Here is an 11,064-nt window from a genome sequence, read left to right as displayed (position 1 = left end):
ACAGCACACATCTATACAGTCCTTCTATTTTTTTCTCACAGAGGTGATTACCTCTGTCAGCTATTGTTTATATAACTCTGTGCTGTAAATAATGGTCATGCTTTTCATATGCAACCTTTGCCGTCTTACCTACAGGCTGCACCGTTAAAACGGAATTGACAGCCCTCTCCAAATGAGCAAAGGAGCAGGATCTCCCACGCACACACACTCCTCAGGTCTCCTTACGGTGACAGTCACTCTCAATTAGGTGCCAAGAAAATCACATAGGGCCATATAATAAGTCACCCGATTGGGTCCTAAGGCTTGTGGAGTGGAGGGAGAGAAATATGGCCTGACAGCGCACGGATCCATGGGGACCTTTTGGGAGTCTCTCCCGTCCCCAGTCACTGATGGAAGTCATCACTTCAAGAGGAGACCGTAGGCGTGTACTGTGGTGCTTAATTAGCCCACACAATTACTGGTTGGGTTGGGGTGGGGGGGAGACTGTTTTTATTGTAAAACTAAGTAAGCTAATTGACCCGTGCCTTTAATGAGTGTCTCCGAAGCAGCCCTCTTAGTGAAGGTCAACACTGTCAGGCGCTGCAACTTCTCCTGCTCGCTGAGCCCATTATGTTGCCTAATTGCATGCATATTAAGTTGTGCAAGAGGGGTTAGGGACCCTTGTTTATGAACTCAACCAATCAACCAGACGAGTTGGTCGGCCAATATAACCAGTCATCTAGCTGTAATCGGTCAGCCTTTCTTTGGTGTTGAGTGTAACACTGTGATTATGGAATTGAGTGTATGTGTAATGATAATGTGACGGTATGTGTGTGTGTGTGGGTGAGTGTGTGAGTGTGTGTGTGTGTGTGTGTGTGTGTGTGGATGTTTGTAATGCTAATGTGATTGATTGATTGATTGGTTTATTGACAACACATCATCTTTTTCCTTTACAGAAGCACTGTTCTTCCTGTGGTCAAATGTGATGGTGTGTGTGTGCATGTGCGTGTGTGAGTGTGTGAGTGTGTGAGTGTGTTTGAGTATCTAAGACTATGCTGTTAAGGGTATGTGAATGCATGTCCTCAGAAGGTTTAGGTTGCATGAAAGACCTCTTTTCTGGATGTCTGTGCATCAGCTTTGGAGAGATACTTGCATGCATGTCAATGCATGTATGGCTGGGTGCGTGTATCTGCATGTATGTAAGTGTGTGTGTGTTTGTATATTTGTGGTGTTGTTGAGTGTGTGTGCATATATGTTTGCAGGCATGCATGCTCAGGGGAGTGTAAGTGTGCATACATGTGTAGAGTGTGTGTGTGTGTGTTCCTGCTGTTATGAGCTCTGGGAGACTGGGCATCAGGCCTCCGGGGGGGCACAGTTACTCTATGGAAGGCCGTGGCAGAGGGCCAGATCTGTAGGCACCGCTCTGGGTCCTCTGCGCTTCACTGTTCACTTGAGGATAGTGTGATTGTGTGTATAAGAGAGTGTGTGTGTGTATATGTATGTGTCTGTTTCTTTTATATGTGTGTCTGCGTGTGTGTGTGCATTTACATTTATGGGGAGAAGGCGTGTTTGTGTGCATGGCGCTTCGGCGTACGTCTGCCCAGAGCTTTACTGCAAAATTGAAATTGAATCGGTTATGAAAACATCCTTTGATGTGGCTGAGTGGCTTTACATCTGATTCATGCAGTTTTCACCAGCATCACTGCAACAGTAATGTAAGCTCAAAGACAACGCAATCATCACACATTAAAATCCCAGCCCAGTGAGCTCAGAAACGGAGCGGCAGAGACATAAAGTTGGCCATGGGTGCTGTGCAAGCAACCGTTATGAAACACACACAGGATGGGGGGCAATATCTTGTTTTTGTTTTTAATGGACGTTGTGTTTTTGCAGACGGGCGCCGACAGTCGGGAGTTAGCGCCACATGGCTGGCTGTGGCCTGCGCTGAGGCGGCGTGCCGAGGCATTTAACCCTTCAGCAGGAGAGTCTTCAACATTCTAATAAAAGAATGCGTTTGTCGACAATGTAAGATTCTAAATTTCCACGTTGCATCCAATGGCGCCAGATGTTGTTTAGAACATGAATTCTACAACATTCAAAACACACCGGTGAGCTTGTTCCTGCTGAAGGTGTGGGTGGCAGTGGTAGGAGGACAGTTAGCATTTGGCTAACTTTCCGTAACATTTGAAAGGAGTGCTGCGGGTCGGGGGCTTAAAGACTTTTTACAGAAGCCTAAGCCAGTAGAGGGGAAAAAGGAGAGGGTTAAGAGAGGTCATAATCGGCAGGACTCACATGCTCTATACACACACACACACACACACACACACACACACACACACACACACACACACACACACACACACACACACACATAGAATCACACACACACAAACACACCAGCAAACAACCACTTCCCTAACAAACAGCAGTCGTGTATGGCACAACATGTGCCCTCATGCATTCAACATCCATTTACACAGGCACACACACAGAGGCACACAGGAAGACAAGGACACACAAAGACACACAGTTGTTGTCCATTGGTCTGTGGTCGTTCTCTGTGTTGCAGACTCCTCTGCTCTCCCTACTCAAGGTGCCCTCAGACGGCCAGCCTTTTATATAATCACATGATTCGGCCCAAGCCCTGCACCGTCGCCGTGGGAACAGAGAGCCATGCCCTGCCGCCAGGGGATGAGGGGACGCTTCAGCGATGATTAATATGCCTCTCCTCCTGTCCTCTCCTCTTCACCCCACATAGTTCCTTCAGTACACACACACAAACACACACACACTCTTGTCCCAGTAGTTTAAAGGCTTGGTCAAGTGGAGCAGAGGTGTTACTCACACAAACACACACACACACACAAACACACACACAGAGACAGCCTAAACTGTGGTGTACAAAGACTCACAAACTCCAATATAGATAGCAGAGAATAAGGTGTGTGCTAAGAGAGAAGAGAGGTGTGAGCTGCTGTAATCTGGGTGGTGCAATCTCAGCTTTGATAAGGATCTGCAGTAGAGATGACTGGATGTATGGATAAATTAATGAATGGATGAACGAATGAATGAATGAATGAATGGATGGACGAATTAATGAATGAATGAATGAATGAATGAATGAATGAATGAATGAATGAATGGACGAATGGATGAATGAATGAATGAATGGACGAATGGACGAATGAATGAATGAATGAATGGTGGTAGTGGCTTGGACATATGATGGTAATGATGGTAGTGGCTTGGACAGCATGAAGAGAGAGAGAGGGAGAGAAAGAGAGAGGCTTGCTTGTGGCCTTTGAGAAGCACATGATGCCCTCTGGATTACATCTCAACAGGCCTGCACAGCAATGTGTGTGTATGTCTGAAGGGTAGCGCACTGCACAGAGTCATTTCAACCAGCACTCAGGCTGCCTAAGGCCACCCACAGGGCCAGCAATACTGAATTCAATCAGCCAACTCTAGGAGGCCACCACACTCACACACACACACACACACACACACACACACACACACACACACACACACACACACATACAAACACACAAACTAGTACACATTCACACCAACAGGCATTGGCAAGTGTCAAAAGGTTAGCGCACTATGAGAGTCTAATACACAACCAATTTCTGTGAACAACCATGGTGTGCTCTAGGTTGAAGGACAGGTACACACACTCACACACATTCACACATAAACACACACACACACACAAACTCAGATAAAAACACACACACACACAAACTCAGATAAAAACACACACACACACACACACACACACACACACACACACACAAACCCTTAAACACACACAAAGTATTACACATTCACACCAACAGGTATGGAGAGTCTAATACACAACCAATTTCTGCGACAACCATTGTGTGCTCTAGGTTGAAGGACAGGTACACACACTCACACACATTCACACATAAACACACACACACACACAAACACACACACACACACACACACACACACACACACACACACACACACATACAGACACACACGCACACAAACCCTGAAACACACACAAAGTATTACACATTTACATCAACAGGAATTGAGATTCTGACACACAACCAATTTCTGTGAACATCCATTGTGTCCACTAGGTTGAAGGCCAGGTACACACACAAACACACACACAGTCACACATAAACACACAGATACACACAGATACACACACACACATACACATACGCATGCATAGTCTGTCTATCTTCCTCTCTCTCTCACACACACACACACACACACACACACACACACACACACACACACACACACACACGGCTCCAGTGAGATGCAGAGTGAGTGAAGCGCACTAATTCACATAATCAGACAATCAAACGTCTGTGCTGAATGCAGGGCCCTCTTCAGAGCAGCCCAAAGTCAGTGGAGTTCCATCAGAAAAGCTAGCAGCGTGAACGCTCCCTTCACACAGCCAAATAAGGTTTCACAAACACTTCCAACAAAAACAGAAGGAGGGAGAGAGCGAGAGATAGAGAAAGGGGGTGTGGGAAAGAGGGAGAAGGAGAAAGAGAAAGAGAGGGCTGAGAAAGTGGGGGGGGGGGGGGGGGGGAGTGAAGGAGAGAGGGGAAGAGACAGGCGGAAAAAGAAAGAGAGAGGGGGAAAGGGACTGAGAGAGGGAAGGAAAACATAGAGAAGGCAAGAGAAAGAAAATAAGAAAGTGAGAGAGAGGAGTGTATTCTGGCACACTGAGCCAGAAGGTCTGGGCGTGTCAGAGCTGATTACAGTTTCAGTGCCTGCACACACACATGCGTGATTCTGACATCACACAAAAGCTTGTCTCAAGGCAAGATGTGTCCTTCTCAGTAACGATGGCTCCCAGTAACCCCTCTTATTTTTAACAGACCTCCTTCTGTGAGTGTGAGTGTGTATGCTTATTTATATACACTAAATGTTTGTGTGTGTGTGTGTGTGTGTGTGTGTGTGTGTGTGTGTGTGTGTGCGTGTGCGTGCGCGCGTGTGTGTGTGTGTGTGTAGACACATCTGTATGCTGAAGAAACAGACAGCACACCAAAGACTCATTTATCCATAGTCATTGCCTGCAGTAAGCTCACACCTGCCAATCTAAGAGCGCGTGTAATAGCGTTTGCTACGGGCTCACCGCTAAGCTAGGTTTTGCCACAGACATTTACCAGTAGCCATTCACATTCAGGTCTATGAGTCCACACTGTCTCTGGTCTCACTGCGCACGTTCTCATACACACCCGCAGAGCAGAGCAGCAGTGAAAGCCAGTCACACACACTTAAAGCCGGATTACTTCTTTCTGGGCTGAAACTGGCCAGTCAAATCCTTGACAATGTTATTACACTTGCAAATTGCTGTCAATTTGCACCACGGAGATTGCCAAGTGATGACTTTAATGTCACGTCGTGTTAAAGGGGGAAAAAAAACTTGGAGGACATGTTCCTTTGTGTACACCAACTCCTAAAATAGCAGCAAGGCTCATACATCAGGCTGCATTGATGCGCCTCTTGCTCTGCCTCCATATTCTAGGCGCAGCCTATTCAACAGCCCACGACATGTTAAGACAATTACAGCGTCAGGGGCTGAACGTGTCAGTCAGCATCCTCAGCCTCCATAACATAAATGCATGTGGAGCTTATGTGTTGTATTACCGTATCAGCATACGTGCACACATGGAATAAGGGTTGCCATGAAAGCACACACACACACACACACACACACACACACCCACACACACACACACACACACACACACACACACACACACACACACACACACACATATGGTCTCTTTCTGTCCATCTTACTCTTTCTCTCTCGCACACACACATGTGCACTCACATACACGCACACATACTCTCTCTCTCCCTCTCTCTCACACAAACACATAGACTCTCACACACAGAGAGCCTGCAGAGAGAGAGATCTGGCGGTTGTGGTGTGCCTGCGAAAGGGAGATAAAGACATCTTTGACCAGCTATTTGTCAGCTGCAGTGAGTTTGTGTGCTTAGGACCACCAAATGACGATTAATCACATTAACTCTGCTCCAATAGAAGACAGCGAGAGAGCGAAAGAGTGAGAGAGTAATAGAGAGAGAGAGAGCCAGAGAGAGAGGGAGAGAAAGAACAGGAAGGAGGAAGACCTTGACTTAACCTGTTCCAAGGATATCACGAGTCCATCCTCCTTGAATTTAAAGCCTCGCACATCTATTCCCAACACAACAGTATCACAGCCACAGCAGACAGCTGCGTTAACATCTTCCTATGTTCCTCGCTTCGGGGCATAAAGCAGACAAGAGACATTAAATCCTACGCTGCCTATAGCCACACAGCAAATTATCTATATGCAGCATGTCTGTGTAATGTTCAGTGTGAATAAAAGCCATGAAGAGAGCCAGAGACAGGCCCATGAAAACAAACAAAAACAAAACAAATTCACGAGGAAAAGAGACAGAAAGAGAGATAGGGAGAGGGGGAGAGGGGGAGAGCGAGAGCTTTGTCCTTCTCACAATCACTGACGAGGGTGCTGAAGCTCAGGAAGGGTTCACAAGTGTATGAGAGTGCGTGAGAGAGTGCACAGATGTGCCGGGAATACACACACATTCAACCTTGCTTTGATTCAGTGTTTTTAGCCCGCTCTTGCCTCAAGGTGATCACACACACAGCTGCCAGTGCTTCCCCCACTGACACACAGCAGAAGGACCTGCAGGATGGGGGAAGAGAGGGAGAGAGTGAGGGAGAGATAGAGAAAAGAGAGAGGAAGGGAGGGTGAAAGTGAGATATAGAGAATGAGATTTAAAGAGATAGAAAAGATATAGGGGTTGAGAGAGAGGTAGAGGAAAGAGACAGAGAGAGAGGTGAGTGAGAGAGCTAGTGGAGGGAGAAAAAGAGAGAGAGACATTGAGGGAGGAAGAGATGAGAGAGAACAGAGATGTGTTTGGATGTGGCAGCGGAAAACAGTTATTAAGAGACGATCAGTGGGAAAACGTAGTAACGACGGCCCAGGTGCAAGATATTAAGACACAGGGATGTGCACAGGAATTTTGAAGGGCAGTTGCTCTGCCCTGGAAAAAAGGGGCAACACATACATTTTTGTCAATGCCGCTGCCACGCCCCCGTCATCTGATCGCATATTTTGCCAATATCATTTTAAACTCTCTCTAACCGTTGCTACCACGCCCCCGTCCCCTGATCGCAAATATATATATATTTCCTTCAGAGGCAGGGCTGTAGTGGAGGATAAAAGCACGTAAACGCCGTTTACGCACCTCTAGATTTTTGGAAATAGCGTTAACGCACCTCTAAATATCGTTTACGCACCTGTAAATTGCGTTTACGCACCTCAAATTTCCCTGTGCCTTGTATTCTGCCGTTGGAAATAATTAGAAAGAATTTGGTGTAATTTTAATACACACTCAAATTGTTGAAGATATAAACGCTTTAGTCTGAATCATTTTCATCTGCGCTGTATTATGGTCTGTGACTCTCCAATCAGTGCCTTGCGGCTGTGACACCAATAAGGACCCAGCAAGTATGTAAATACATACACGTTGTGGATTAGCCTGCCTGCCTACCTGTTCGGAATGGATTAATTAGCCATGGATATCAGGCGATTTTTGAAGAGACCATCGAGTGCTCCGACTCCCACAGATGCGCAAAAAAGGCCTCAAGTACAAAGTAAGACTGAAAATCAATTCACGTTTTTAGACGTTGTTTTGGTTCGGACAACATCACATTTAGACAGGGACAAACTCTATTAATAACGTGCTTGCAAATACGATGATGCAGGTAACAAGCCAGCCTTCCCGGTCCCCTAAATAGGCCTAATAAAACGTACATTCTTTCAGCAATTGAAGATGCATGAGTAATTATCCTCACGCATATCGCTGTAGATAAAGTTCATTTATTGAAAATTGTAGACAGATTCTTTGAAAACCAGTTAGACATAGCTAATTGAATTGCTAAGTGAAATGTTTTAGCTTAGATATAGAAATAAGTATAGAAGTATAGCAACAGCAGAACAAGCATAAACCGGTGAGGCAGAGGTACTGTTTGCCTCCGCTCCATGTTTTTTCACTGCGGTTTTATGTCAGATCAGCAAGACTAAGTAGGTTCTATGCATGCGCTCAACCCAGTTTGTGAGGGATTGCGCAATCTGAGATGAGGCACAGTTTGTCGCTGCCTCACTGTCTCCTGTCAGTTTGACAGGACATGCGCAAATTCAGCTATTTTGATTATAAAAAATCATTCCCACATGAGTGTCATAACCACTGCCCCTTTGGGCCAGACATAAGGCATGCTTGTTTAACTTCCCCCACGGCGTTCGTACACCCAATTGTATTCAACCCATGCAGGGGAGACCCCAGATCTCTCCCTAGGCAGAGCGGTGGCAGATTTAGGTTAGAACTATTGAATAATGAGCGGGCCAGCAGTTGCCAGCAAGCTAGCGCTGATTGGCTAGTCAGTACAGGATACAATGTGTTGATTGGCGCTTTAGAAAATCTGCCAAAAGTGCTGATTGGCTCTTTAGAAAGGCCGTAAAAACAGTGCCAAAAAGATTTTGTAATTCGTAACAGAAATCCGTAATTCGTACTTGAAATCCGTATCCGTATCCGTAATGCGTAACTGAAATCCGTAACTGAAATCCGTATCTGCAGATTGATTTTGAAAGTGAAGATAGTTTTTGAAAGTGTAGATAGTTTTTGAAAGTGTAGATACATTTCGTATTTGAAATCCGTATCTGTAAATAGATTTTGAAAGTGAAGATAGTTTTTGAAAGTGTAGATACATTCCGTATTTTAAATCCGTATCTGTAGATAGTTTTTGAAAGTGTAGATGGTTTCACAGATACTAAATCTATATTACAGATACAAAATCTATATTACAGATTACAAAATATTTATGGCATTGATCTGAGTCAGAGGTGTTTGTTATCGATATAGATAGTGTTTAATTAATCAACCTTACATATTTCAGAAGCGATGTGTGTGTACACAATGAACTAAGTCTTGTTGGACTCTCAGCAGGAGCATTTCTTACCGTAAAGTTGTAACAAAGTAATAATAATAGCGATGACTATTAACCCAACTTGTAGCCTAGTAATAATCCCAGCTGAACTGCTGCGCTGCTGACTCTGTGGGCTGGCGACTAGTTCACGGGCTAGTTAAAAAAGCCAAAATAAGCTAATTTAGGCAGCTTTGCCCTCTTCTCCTGTTCTTTTTTCTCTTGCCCTTTTCTACTTCCACTCTTGTGCTTAAAAGGCATTGTTACGAGTAAAGTTATGCTGTGCTCAATGAAGGATATCAGACCTTCGAATTGGTTGTCACATGATCAAATAGAGACTTGACATTGGACATCACCATACATATTACCCAGAAATCATCATTGCTAATCACAGAAACACCCCAAAAAATAAGAACTTATTAATTTCATTGAATAATGTTTTTCTATAGTGTATGTAGGATAAGCATATGATTTTGTTATAAATTGCTACTTTTCTCCAAAAAATAATAACAACCATGACTGAGATAAGTTTGCCTTTTCAAGTGTATATGAAGCATTTGACAATGGCAGTAAATTAAAATAGTGCATACTTGAACACAAGCATATCCGATCAAATTAGACGCTCTTCTGAGAGTGGGCCCGTCAAGCAACTCCTGTCGCTATACTTGGCGGGGGGGCTCGGTAGAGTGATGCGTTTATAGCTTTGGGCTCGGCTACAGACCCCAGCCTCACCTGCTGCACCCCCTATAGTTACACGCCTGGAGACCAGCAGGCTTTAAGAGTGAGAGCGAGGGACCAGAGGCCAAGAGCACAGCATCAGCACCACCATCATCCCCAACTCTTCTATGACCACACCACACCATCAGACAGAGCCCTACCACCACACCCCACATACCACAACAGCTCAGTTCACCATATCATACCACACACACAGTGCTGCACTGCACTGCACAACACCACCACGCCATACTCCATTGCATTCTGTCGCACTTATATAACACATTATGCCTCGTCTCATTCTGTACATAACTTCTACTCCTACAATCGCCTGTACTTACACCTGCACTTTACCTACACTTATGCCATATCTGCACTACCTACTGCTAAATAGCAATGTTGCTGCTCACGTTCATAGTCTCTGCCACAGTTATACTATCAATAATGTTCATACTGCACATATCTTAGTTCATACTGTATATATCTTATTTATCTTTATATTACTACCTTACGTATATACATACTCTGCACCTTTCTGCTTTTTTCTCCTGGTTAGATGCTAAACTGCATTTCATTGTCTCAGTACTTGTACTCTGTGCAATGACAATAAAGTTGAATCTAAAAAAAAGAAAATGTCATTCATCCCCGGAGCCCTCAGGGAGCGGGCCCCCACCAGCCACTCATTTTATTTCATCCTCGCTCACACCTCCAGGGCAGGAGCCTCACAGCATTAAGAACATCGCATGAGCACTCAGAGCCAAAGACGGTGAGCAGTTGTTTATAACACATTACCTGAATAACCACATGAATAACAGAACATAACTTAAGAAAGGATTTGCATATATATATATACAGTATATATACAAAATTATTCTATATACAAGCCAGAAGGCCTATTCAAAACCTTTTGAATGTAAAAGCTACCCCTAAGAAAGACATGGGATTGTAATGCAGGGCTGCAGATTGAAGCAGAGTTGAGCTGACCAGGGTGATACAATACAACATCTCTGTCAGAGGTAGGGGGTTTTGCAGCAGCCACGACTGAAAAGCTGCCATCAAGTAGGTGTAATTACGGGCGATAAACAGCCAGTGGAGGACTGAATCACTCCCAAACAGCACTTCAGCACAGACGCAGGGGGGGAGGGAGAGAGAGAGAGAGAAATAGAGAGAGAGAGAGAGAGAGAGAGACAGGCAGAGTGAGAGAGTACATGTATATCTATGCGTATAATGCATAATTATCAATTTAAATGTACAGTATCTTGTACATTTTTAAATCCCTTCCTCTTTTCTGAAAGATGCATATAAGTGCAAGTATGTGCATGTTTTTTGGGAGAAAAAGGAGAGGAGGAGAGAGGGAGGAAGAC

The sequence above is a fragment of the Sprattus sprattus genome, assembly GCF_963457725.1.
Source record: "Sprattus sprattus genome assembly, chromosome: 4".
Taxonomy (NCBI): domain Eukaryota; kingdom Metazoa; phylum Chordata; class Actinopteri; order Clupeiformes; family Clupeidae; genus Sprattus; species Sprattus sprattus.
The sequence above is the reverse complement of the archived record's forward strand: the minus strand, read 5'-3'. Positions refer to the sequence as shown.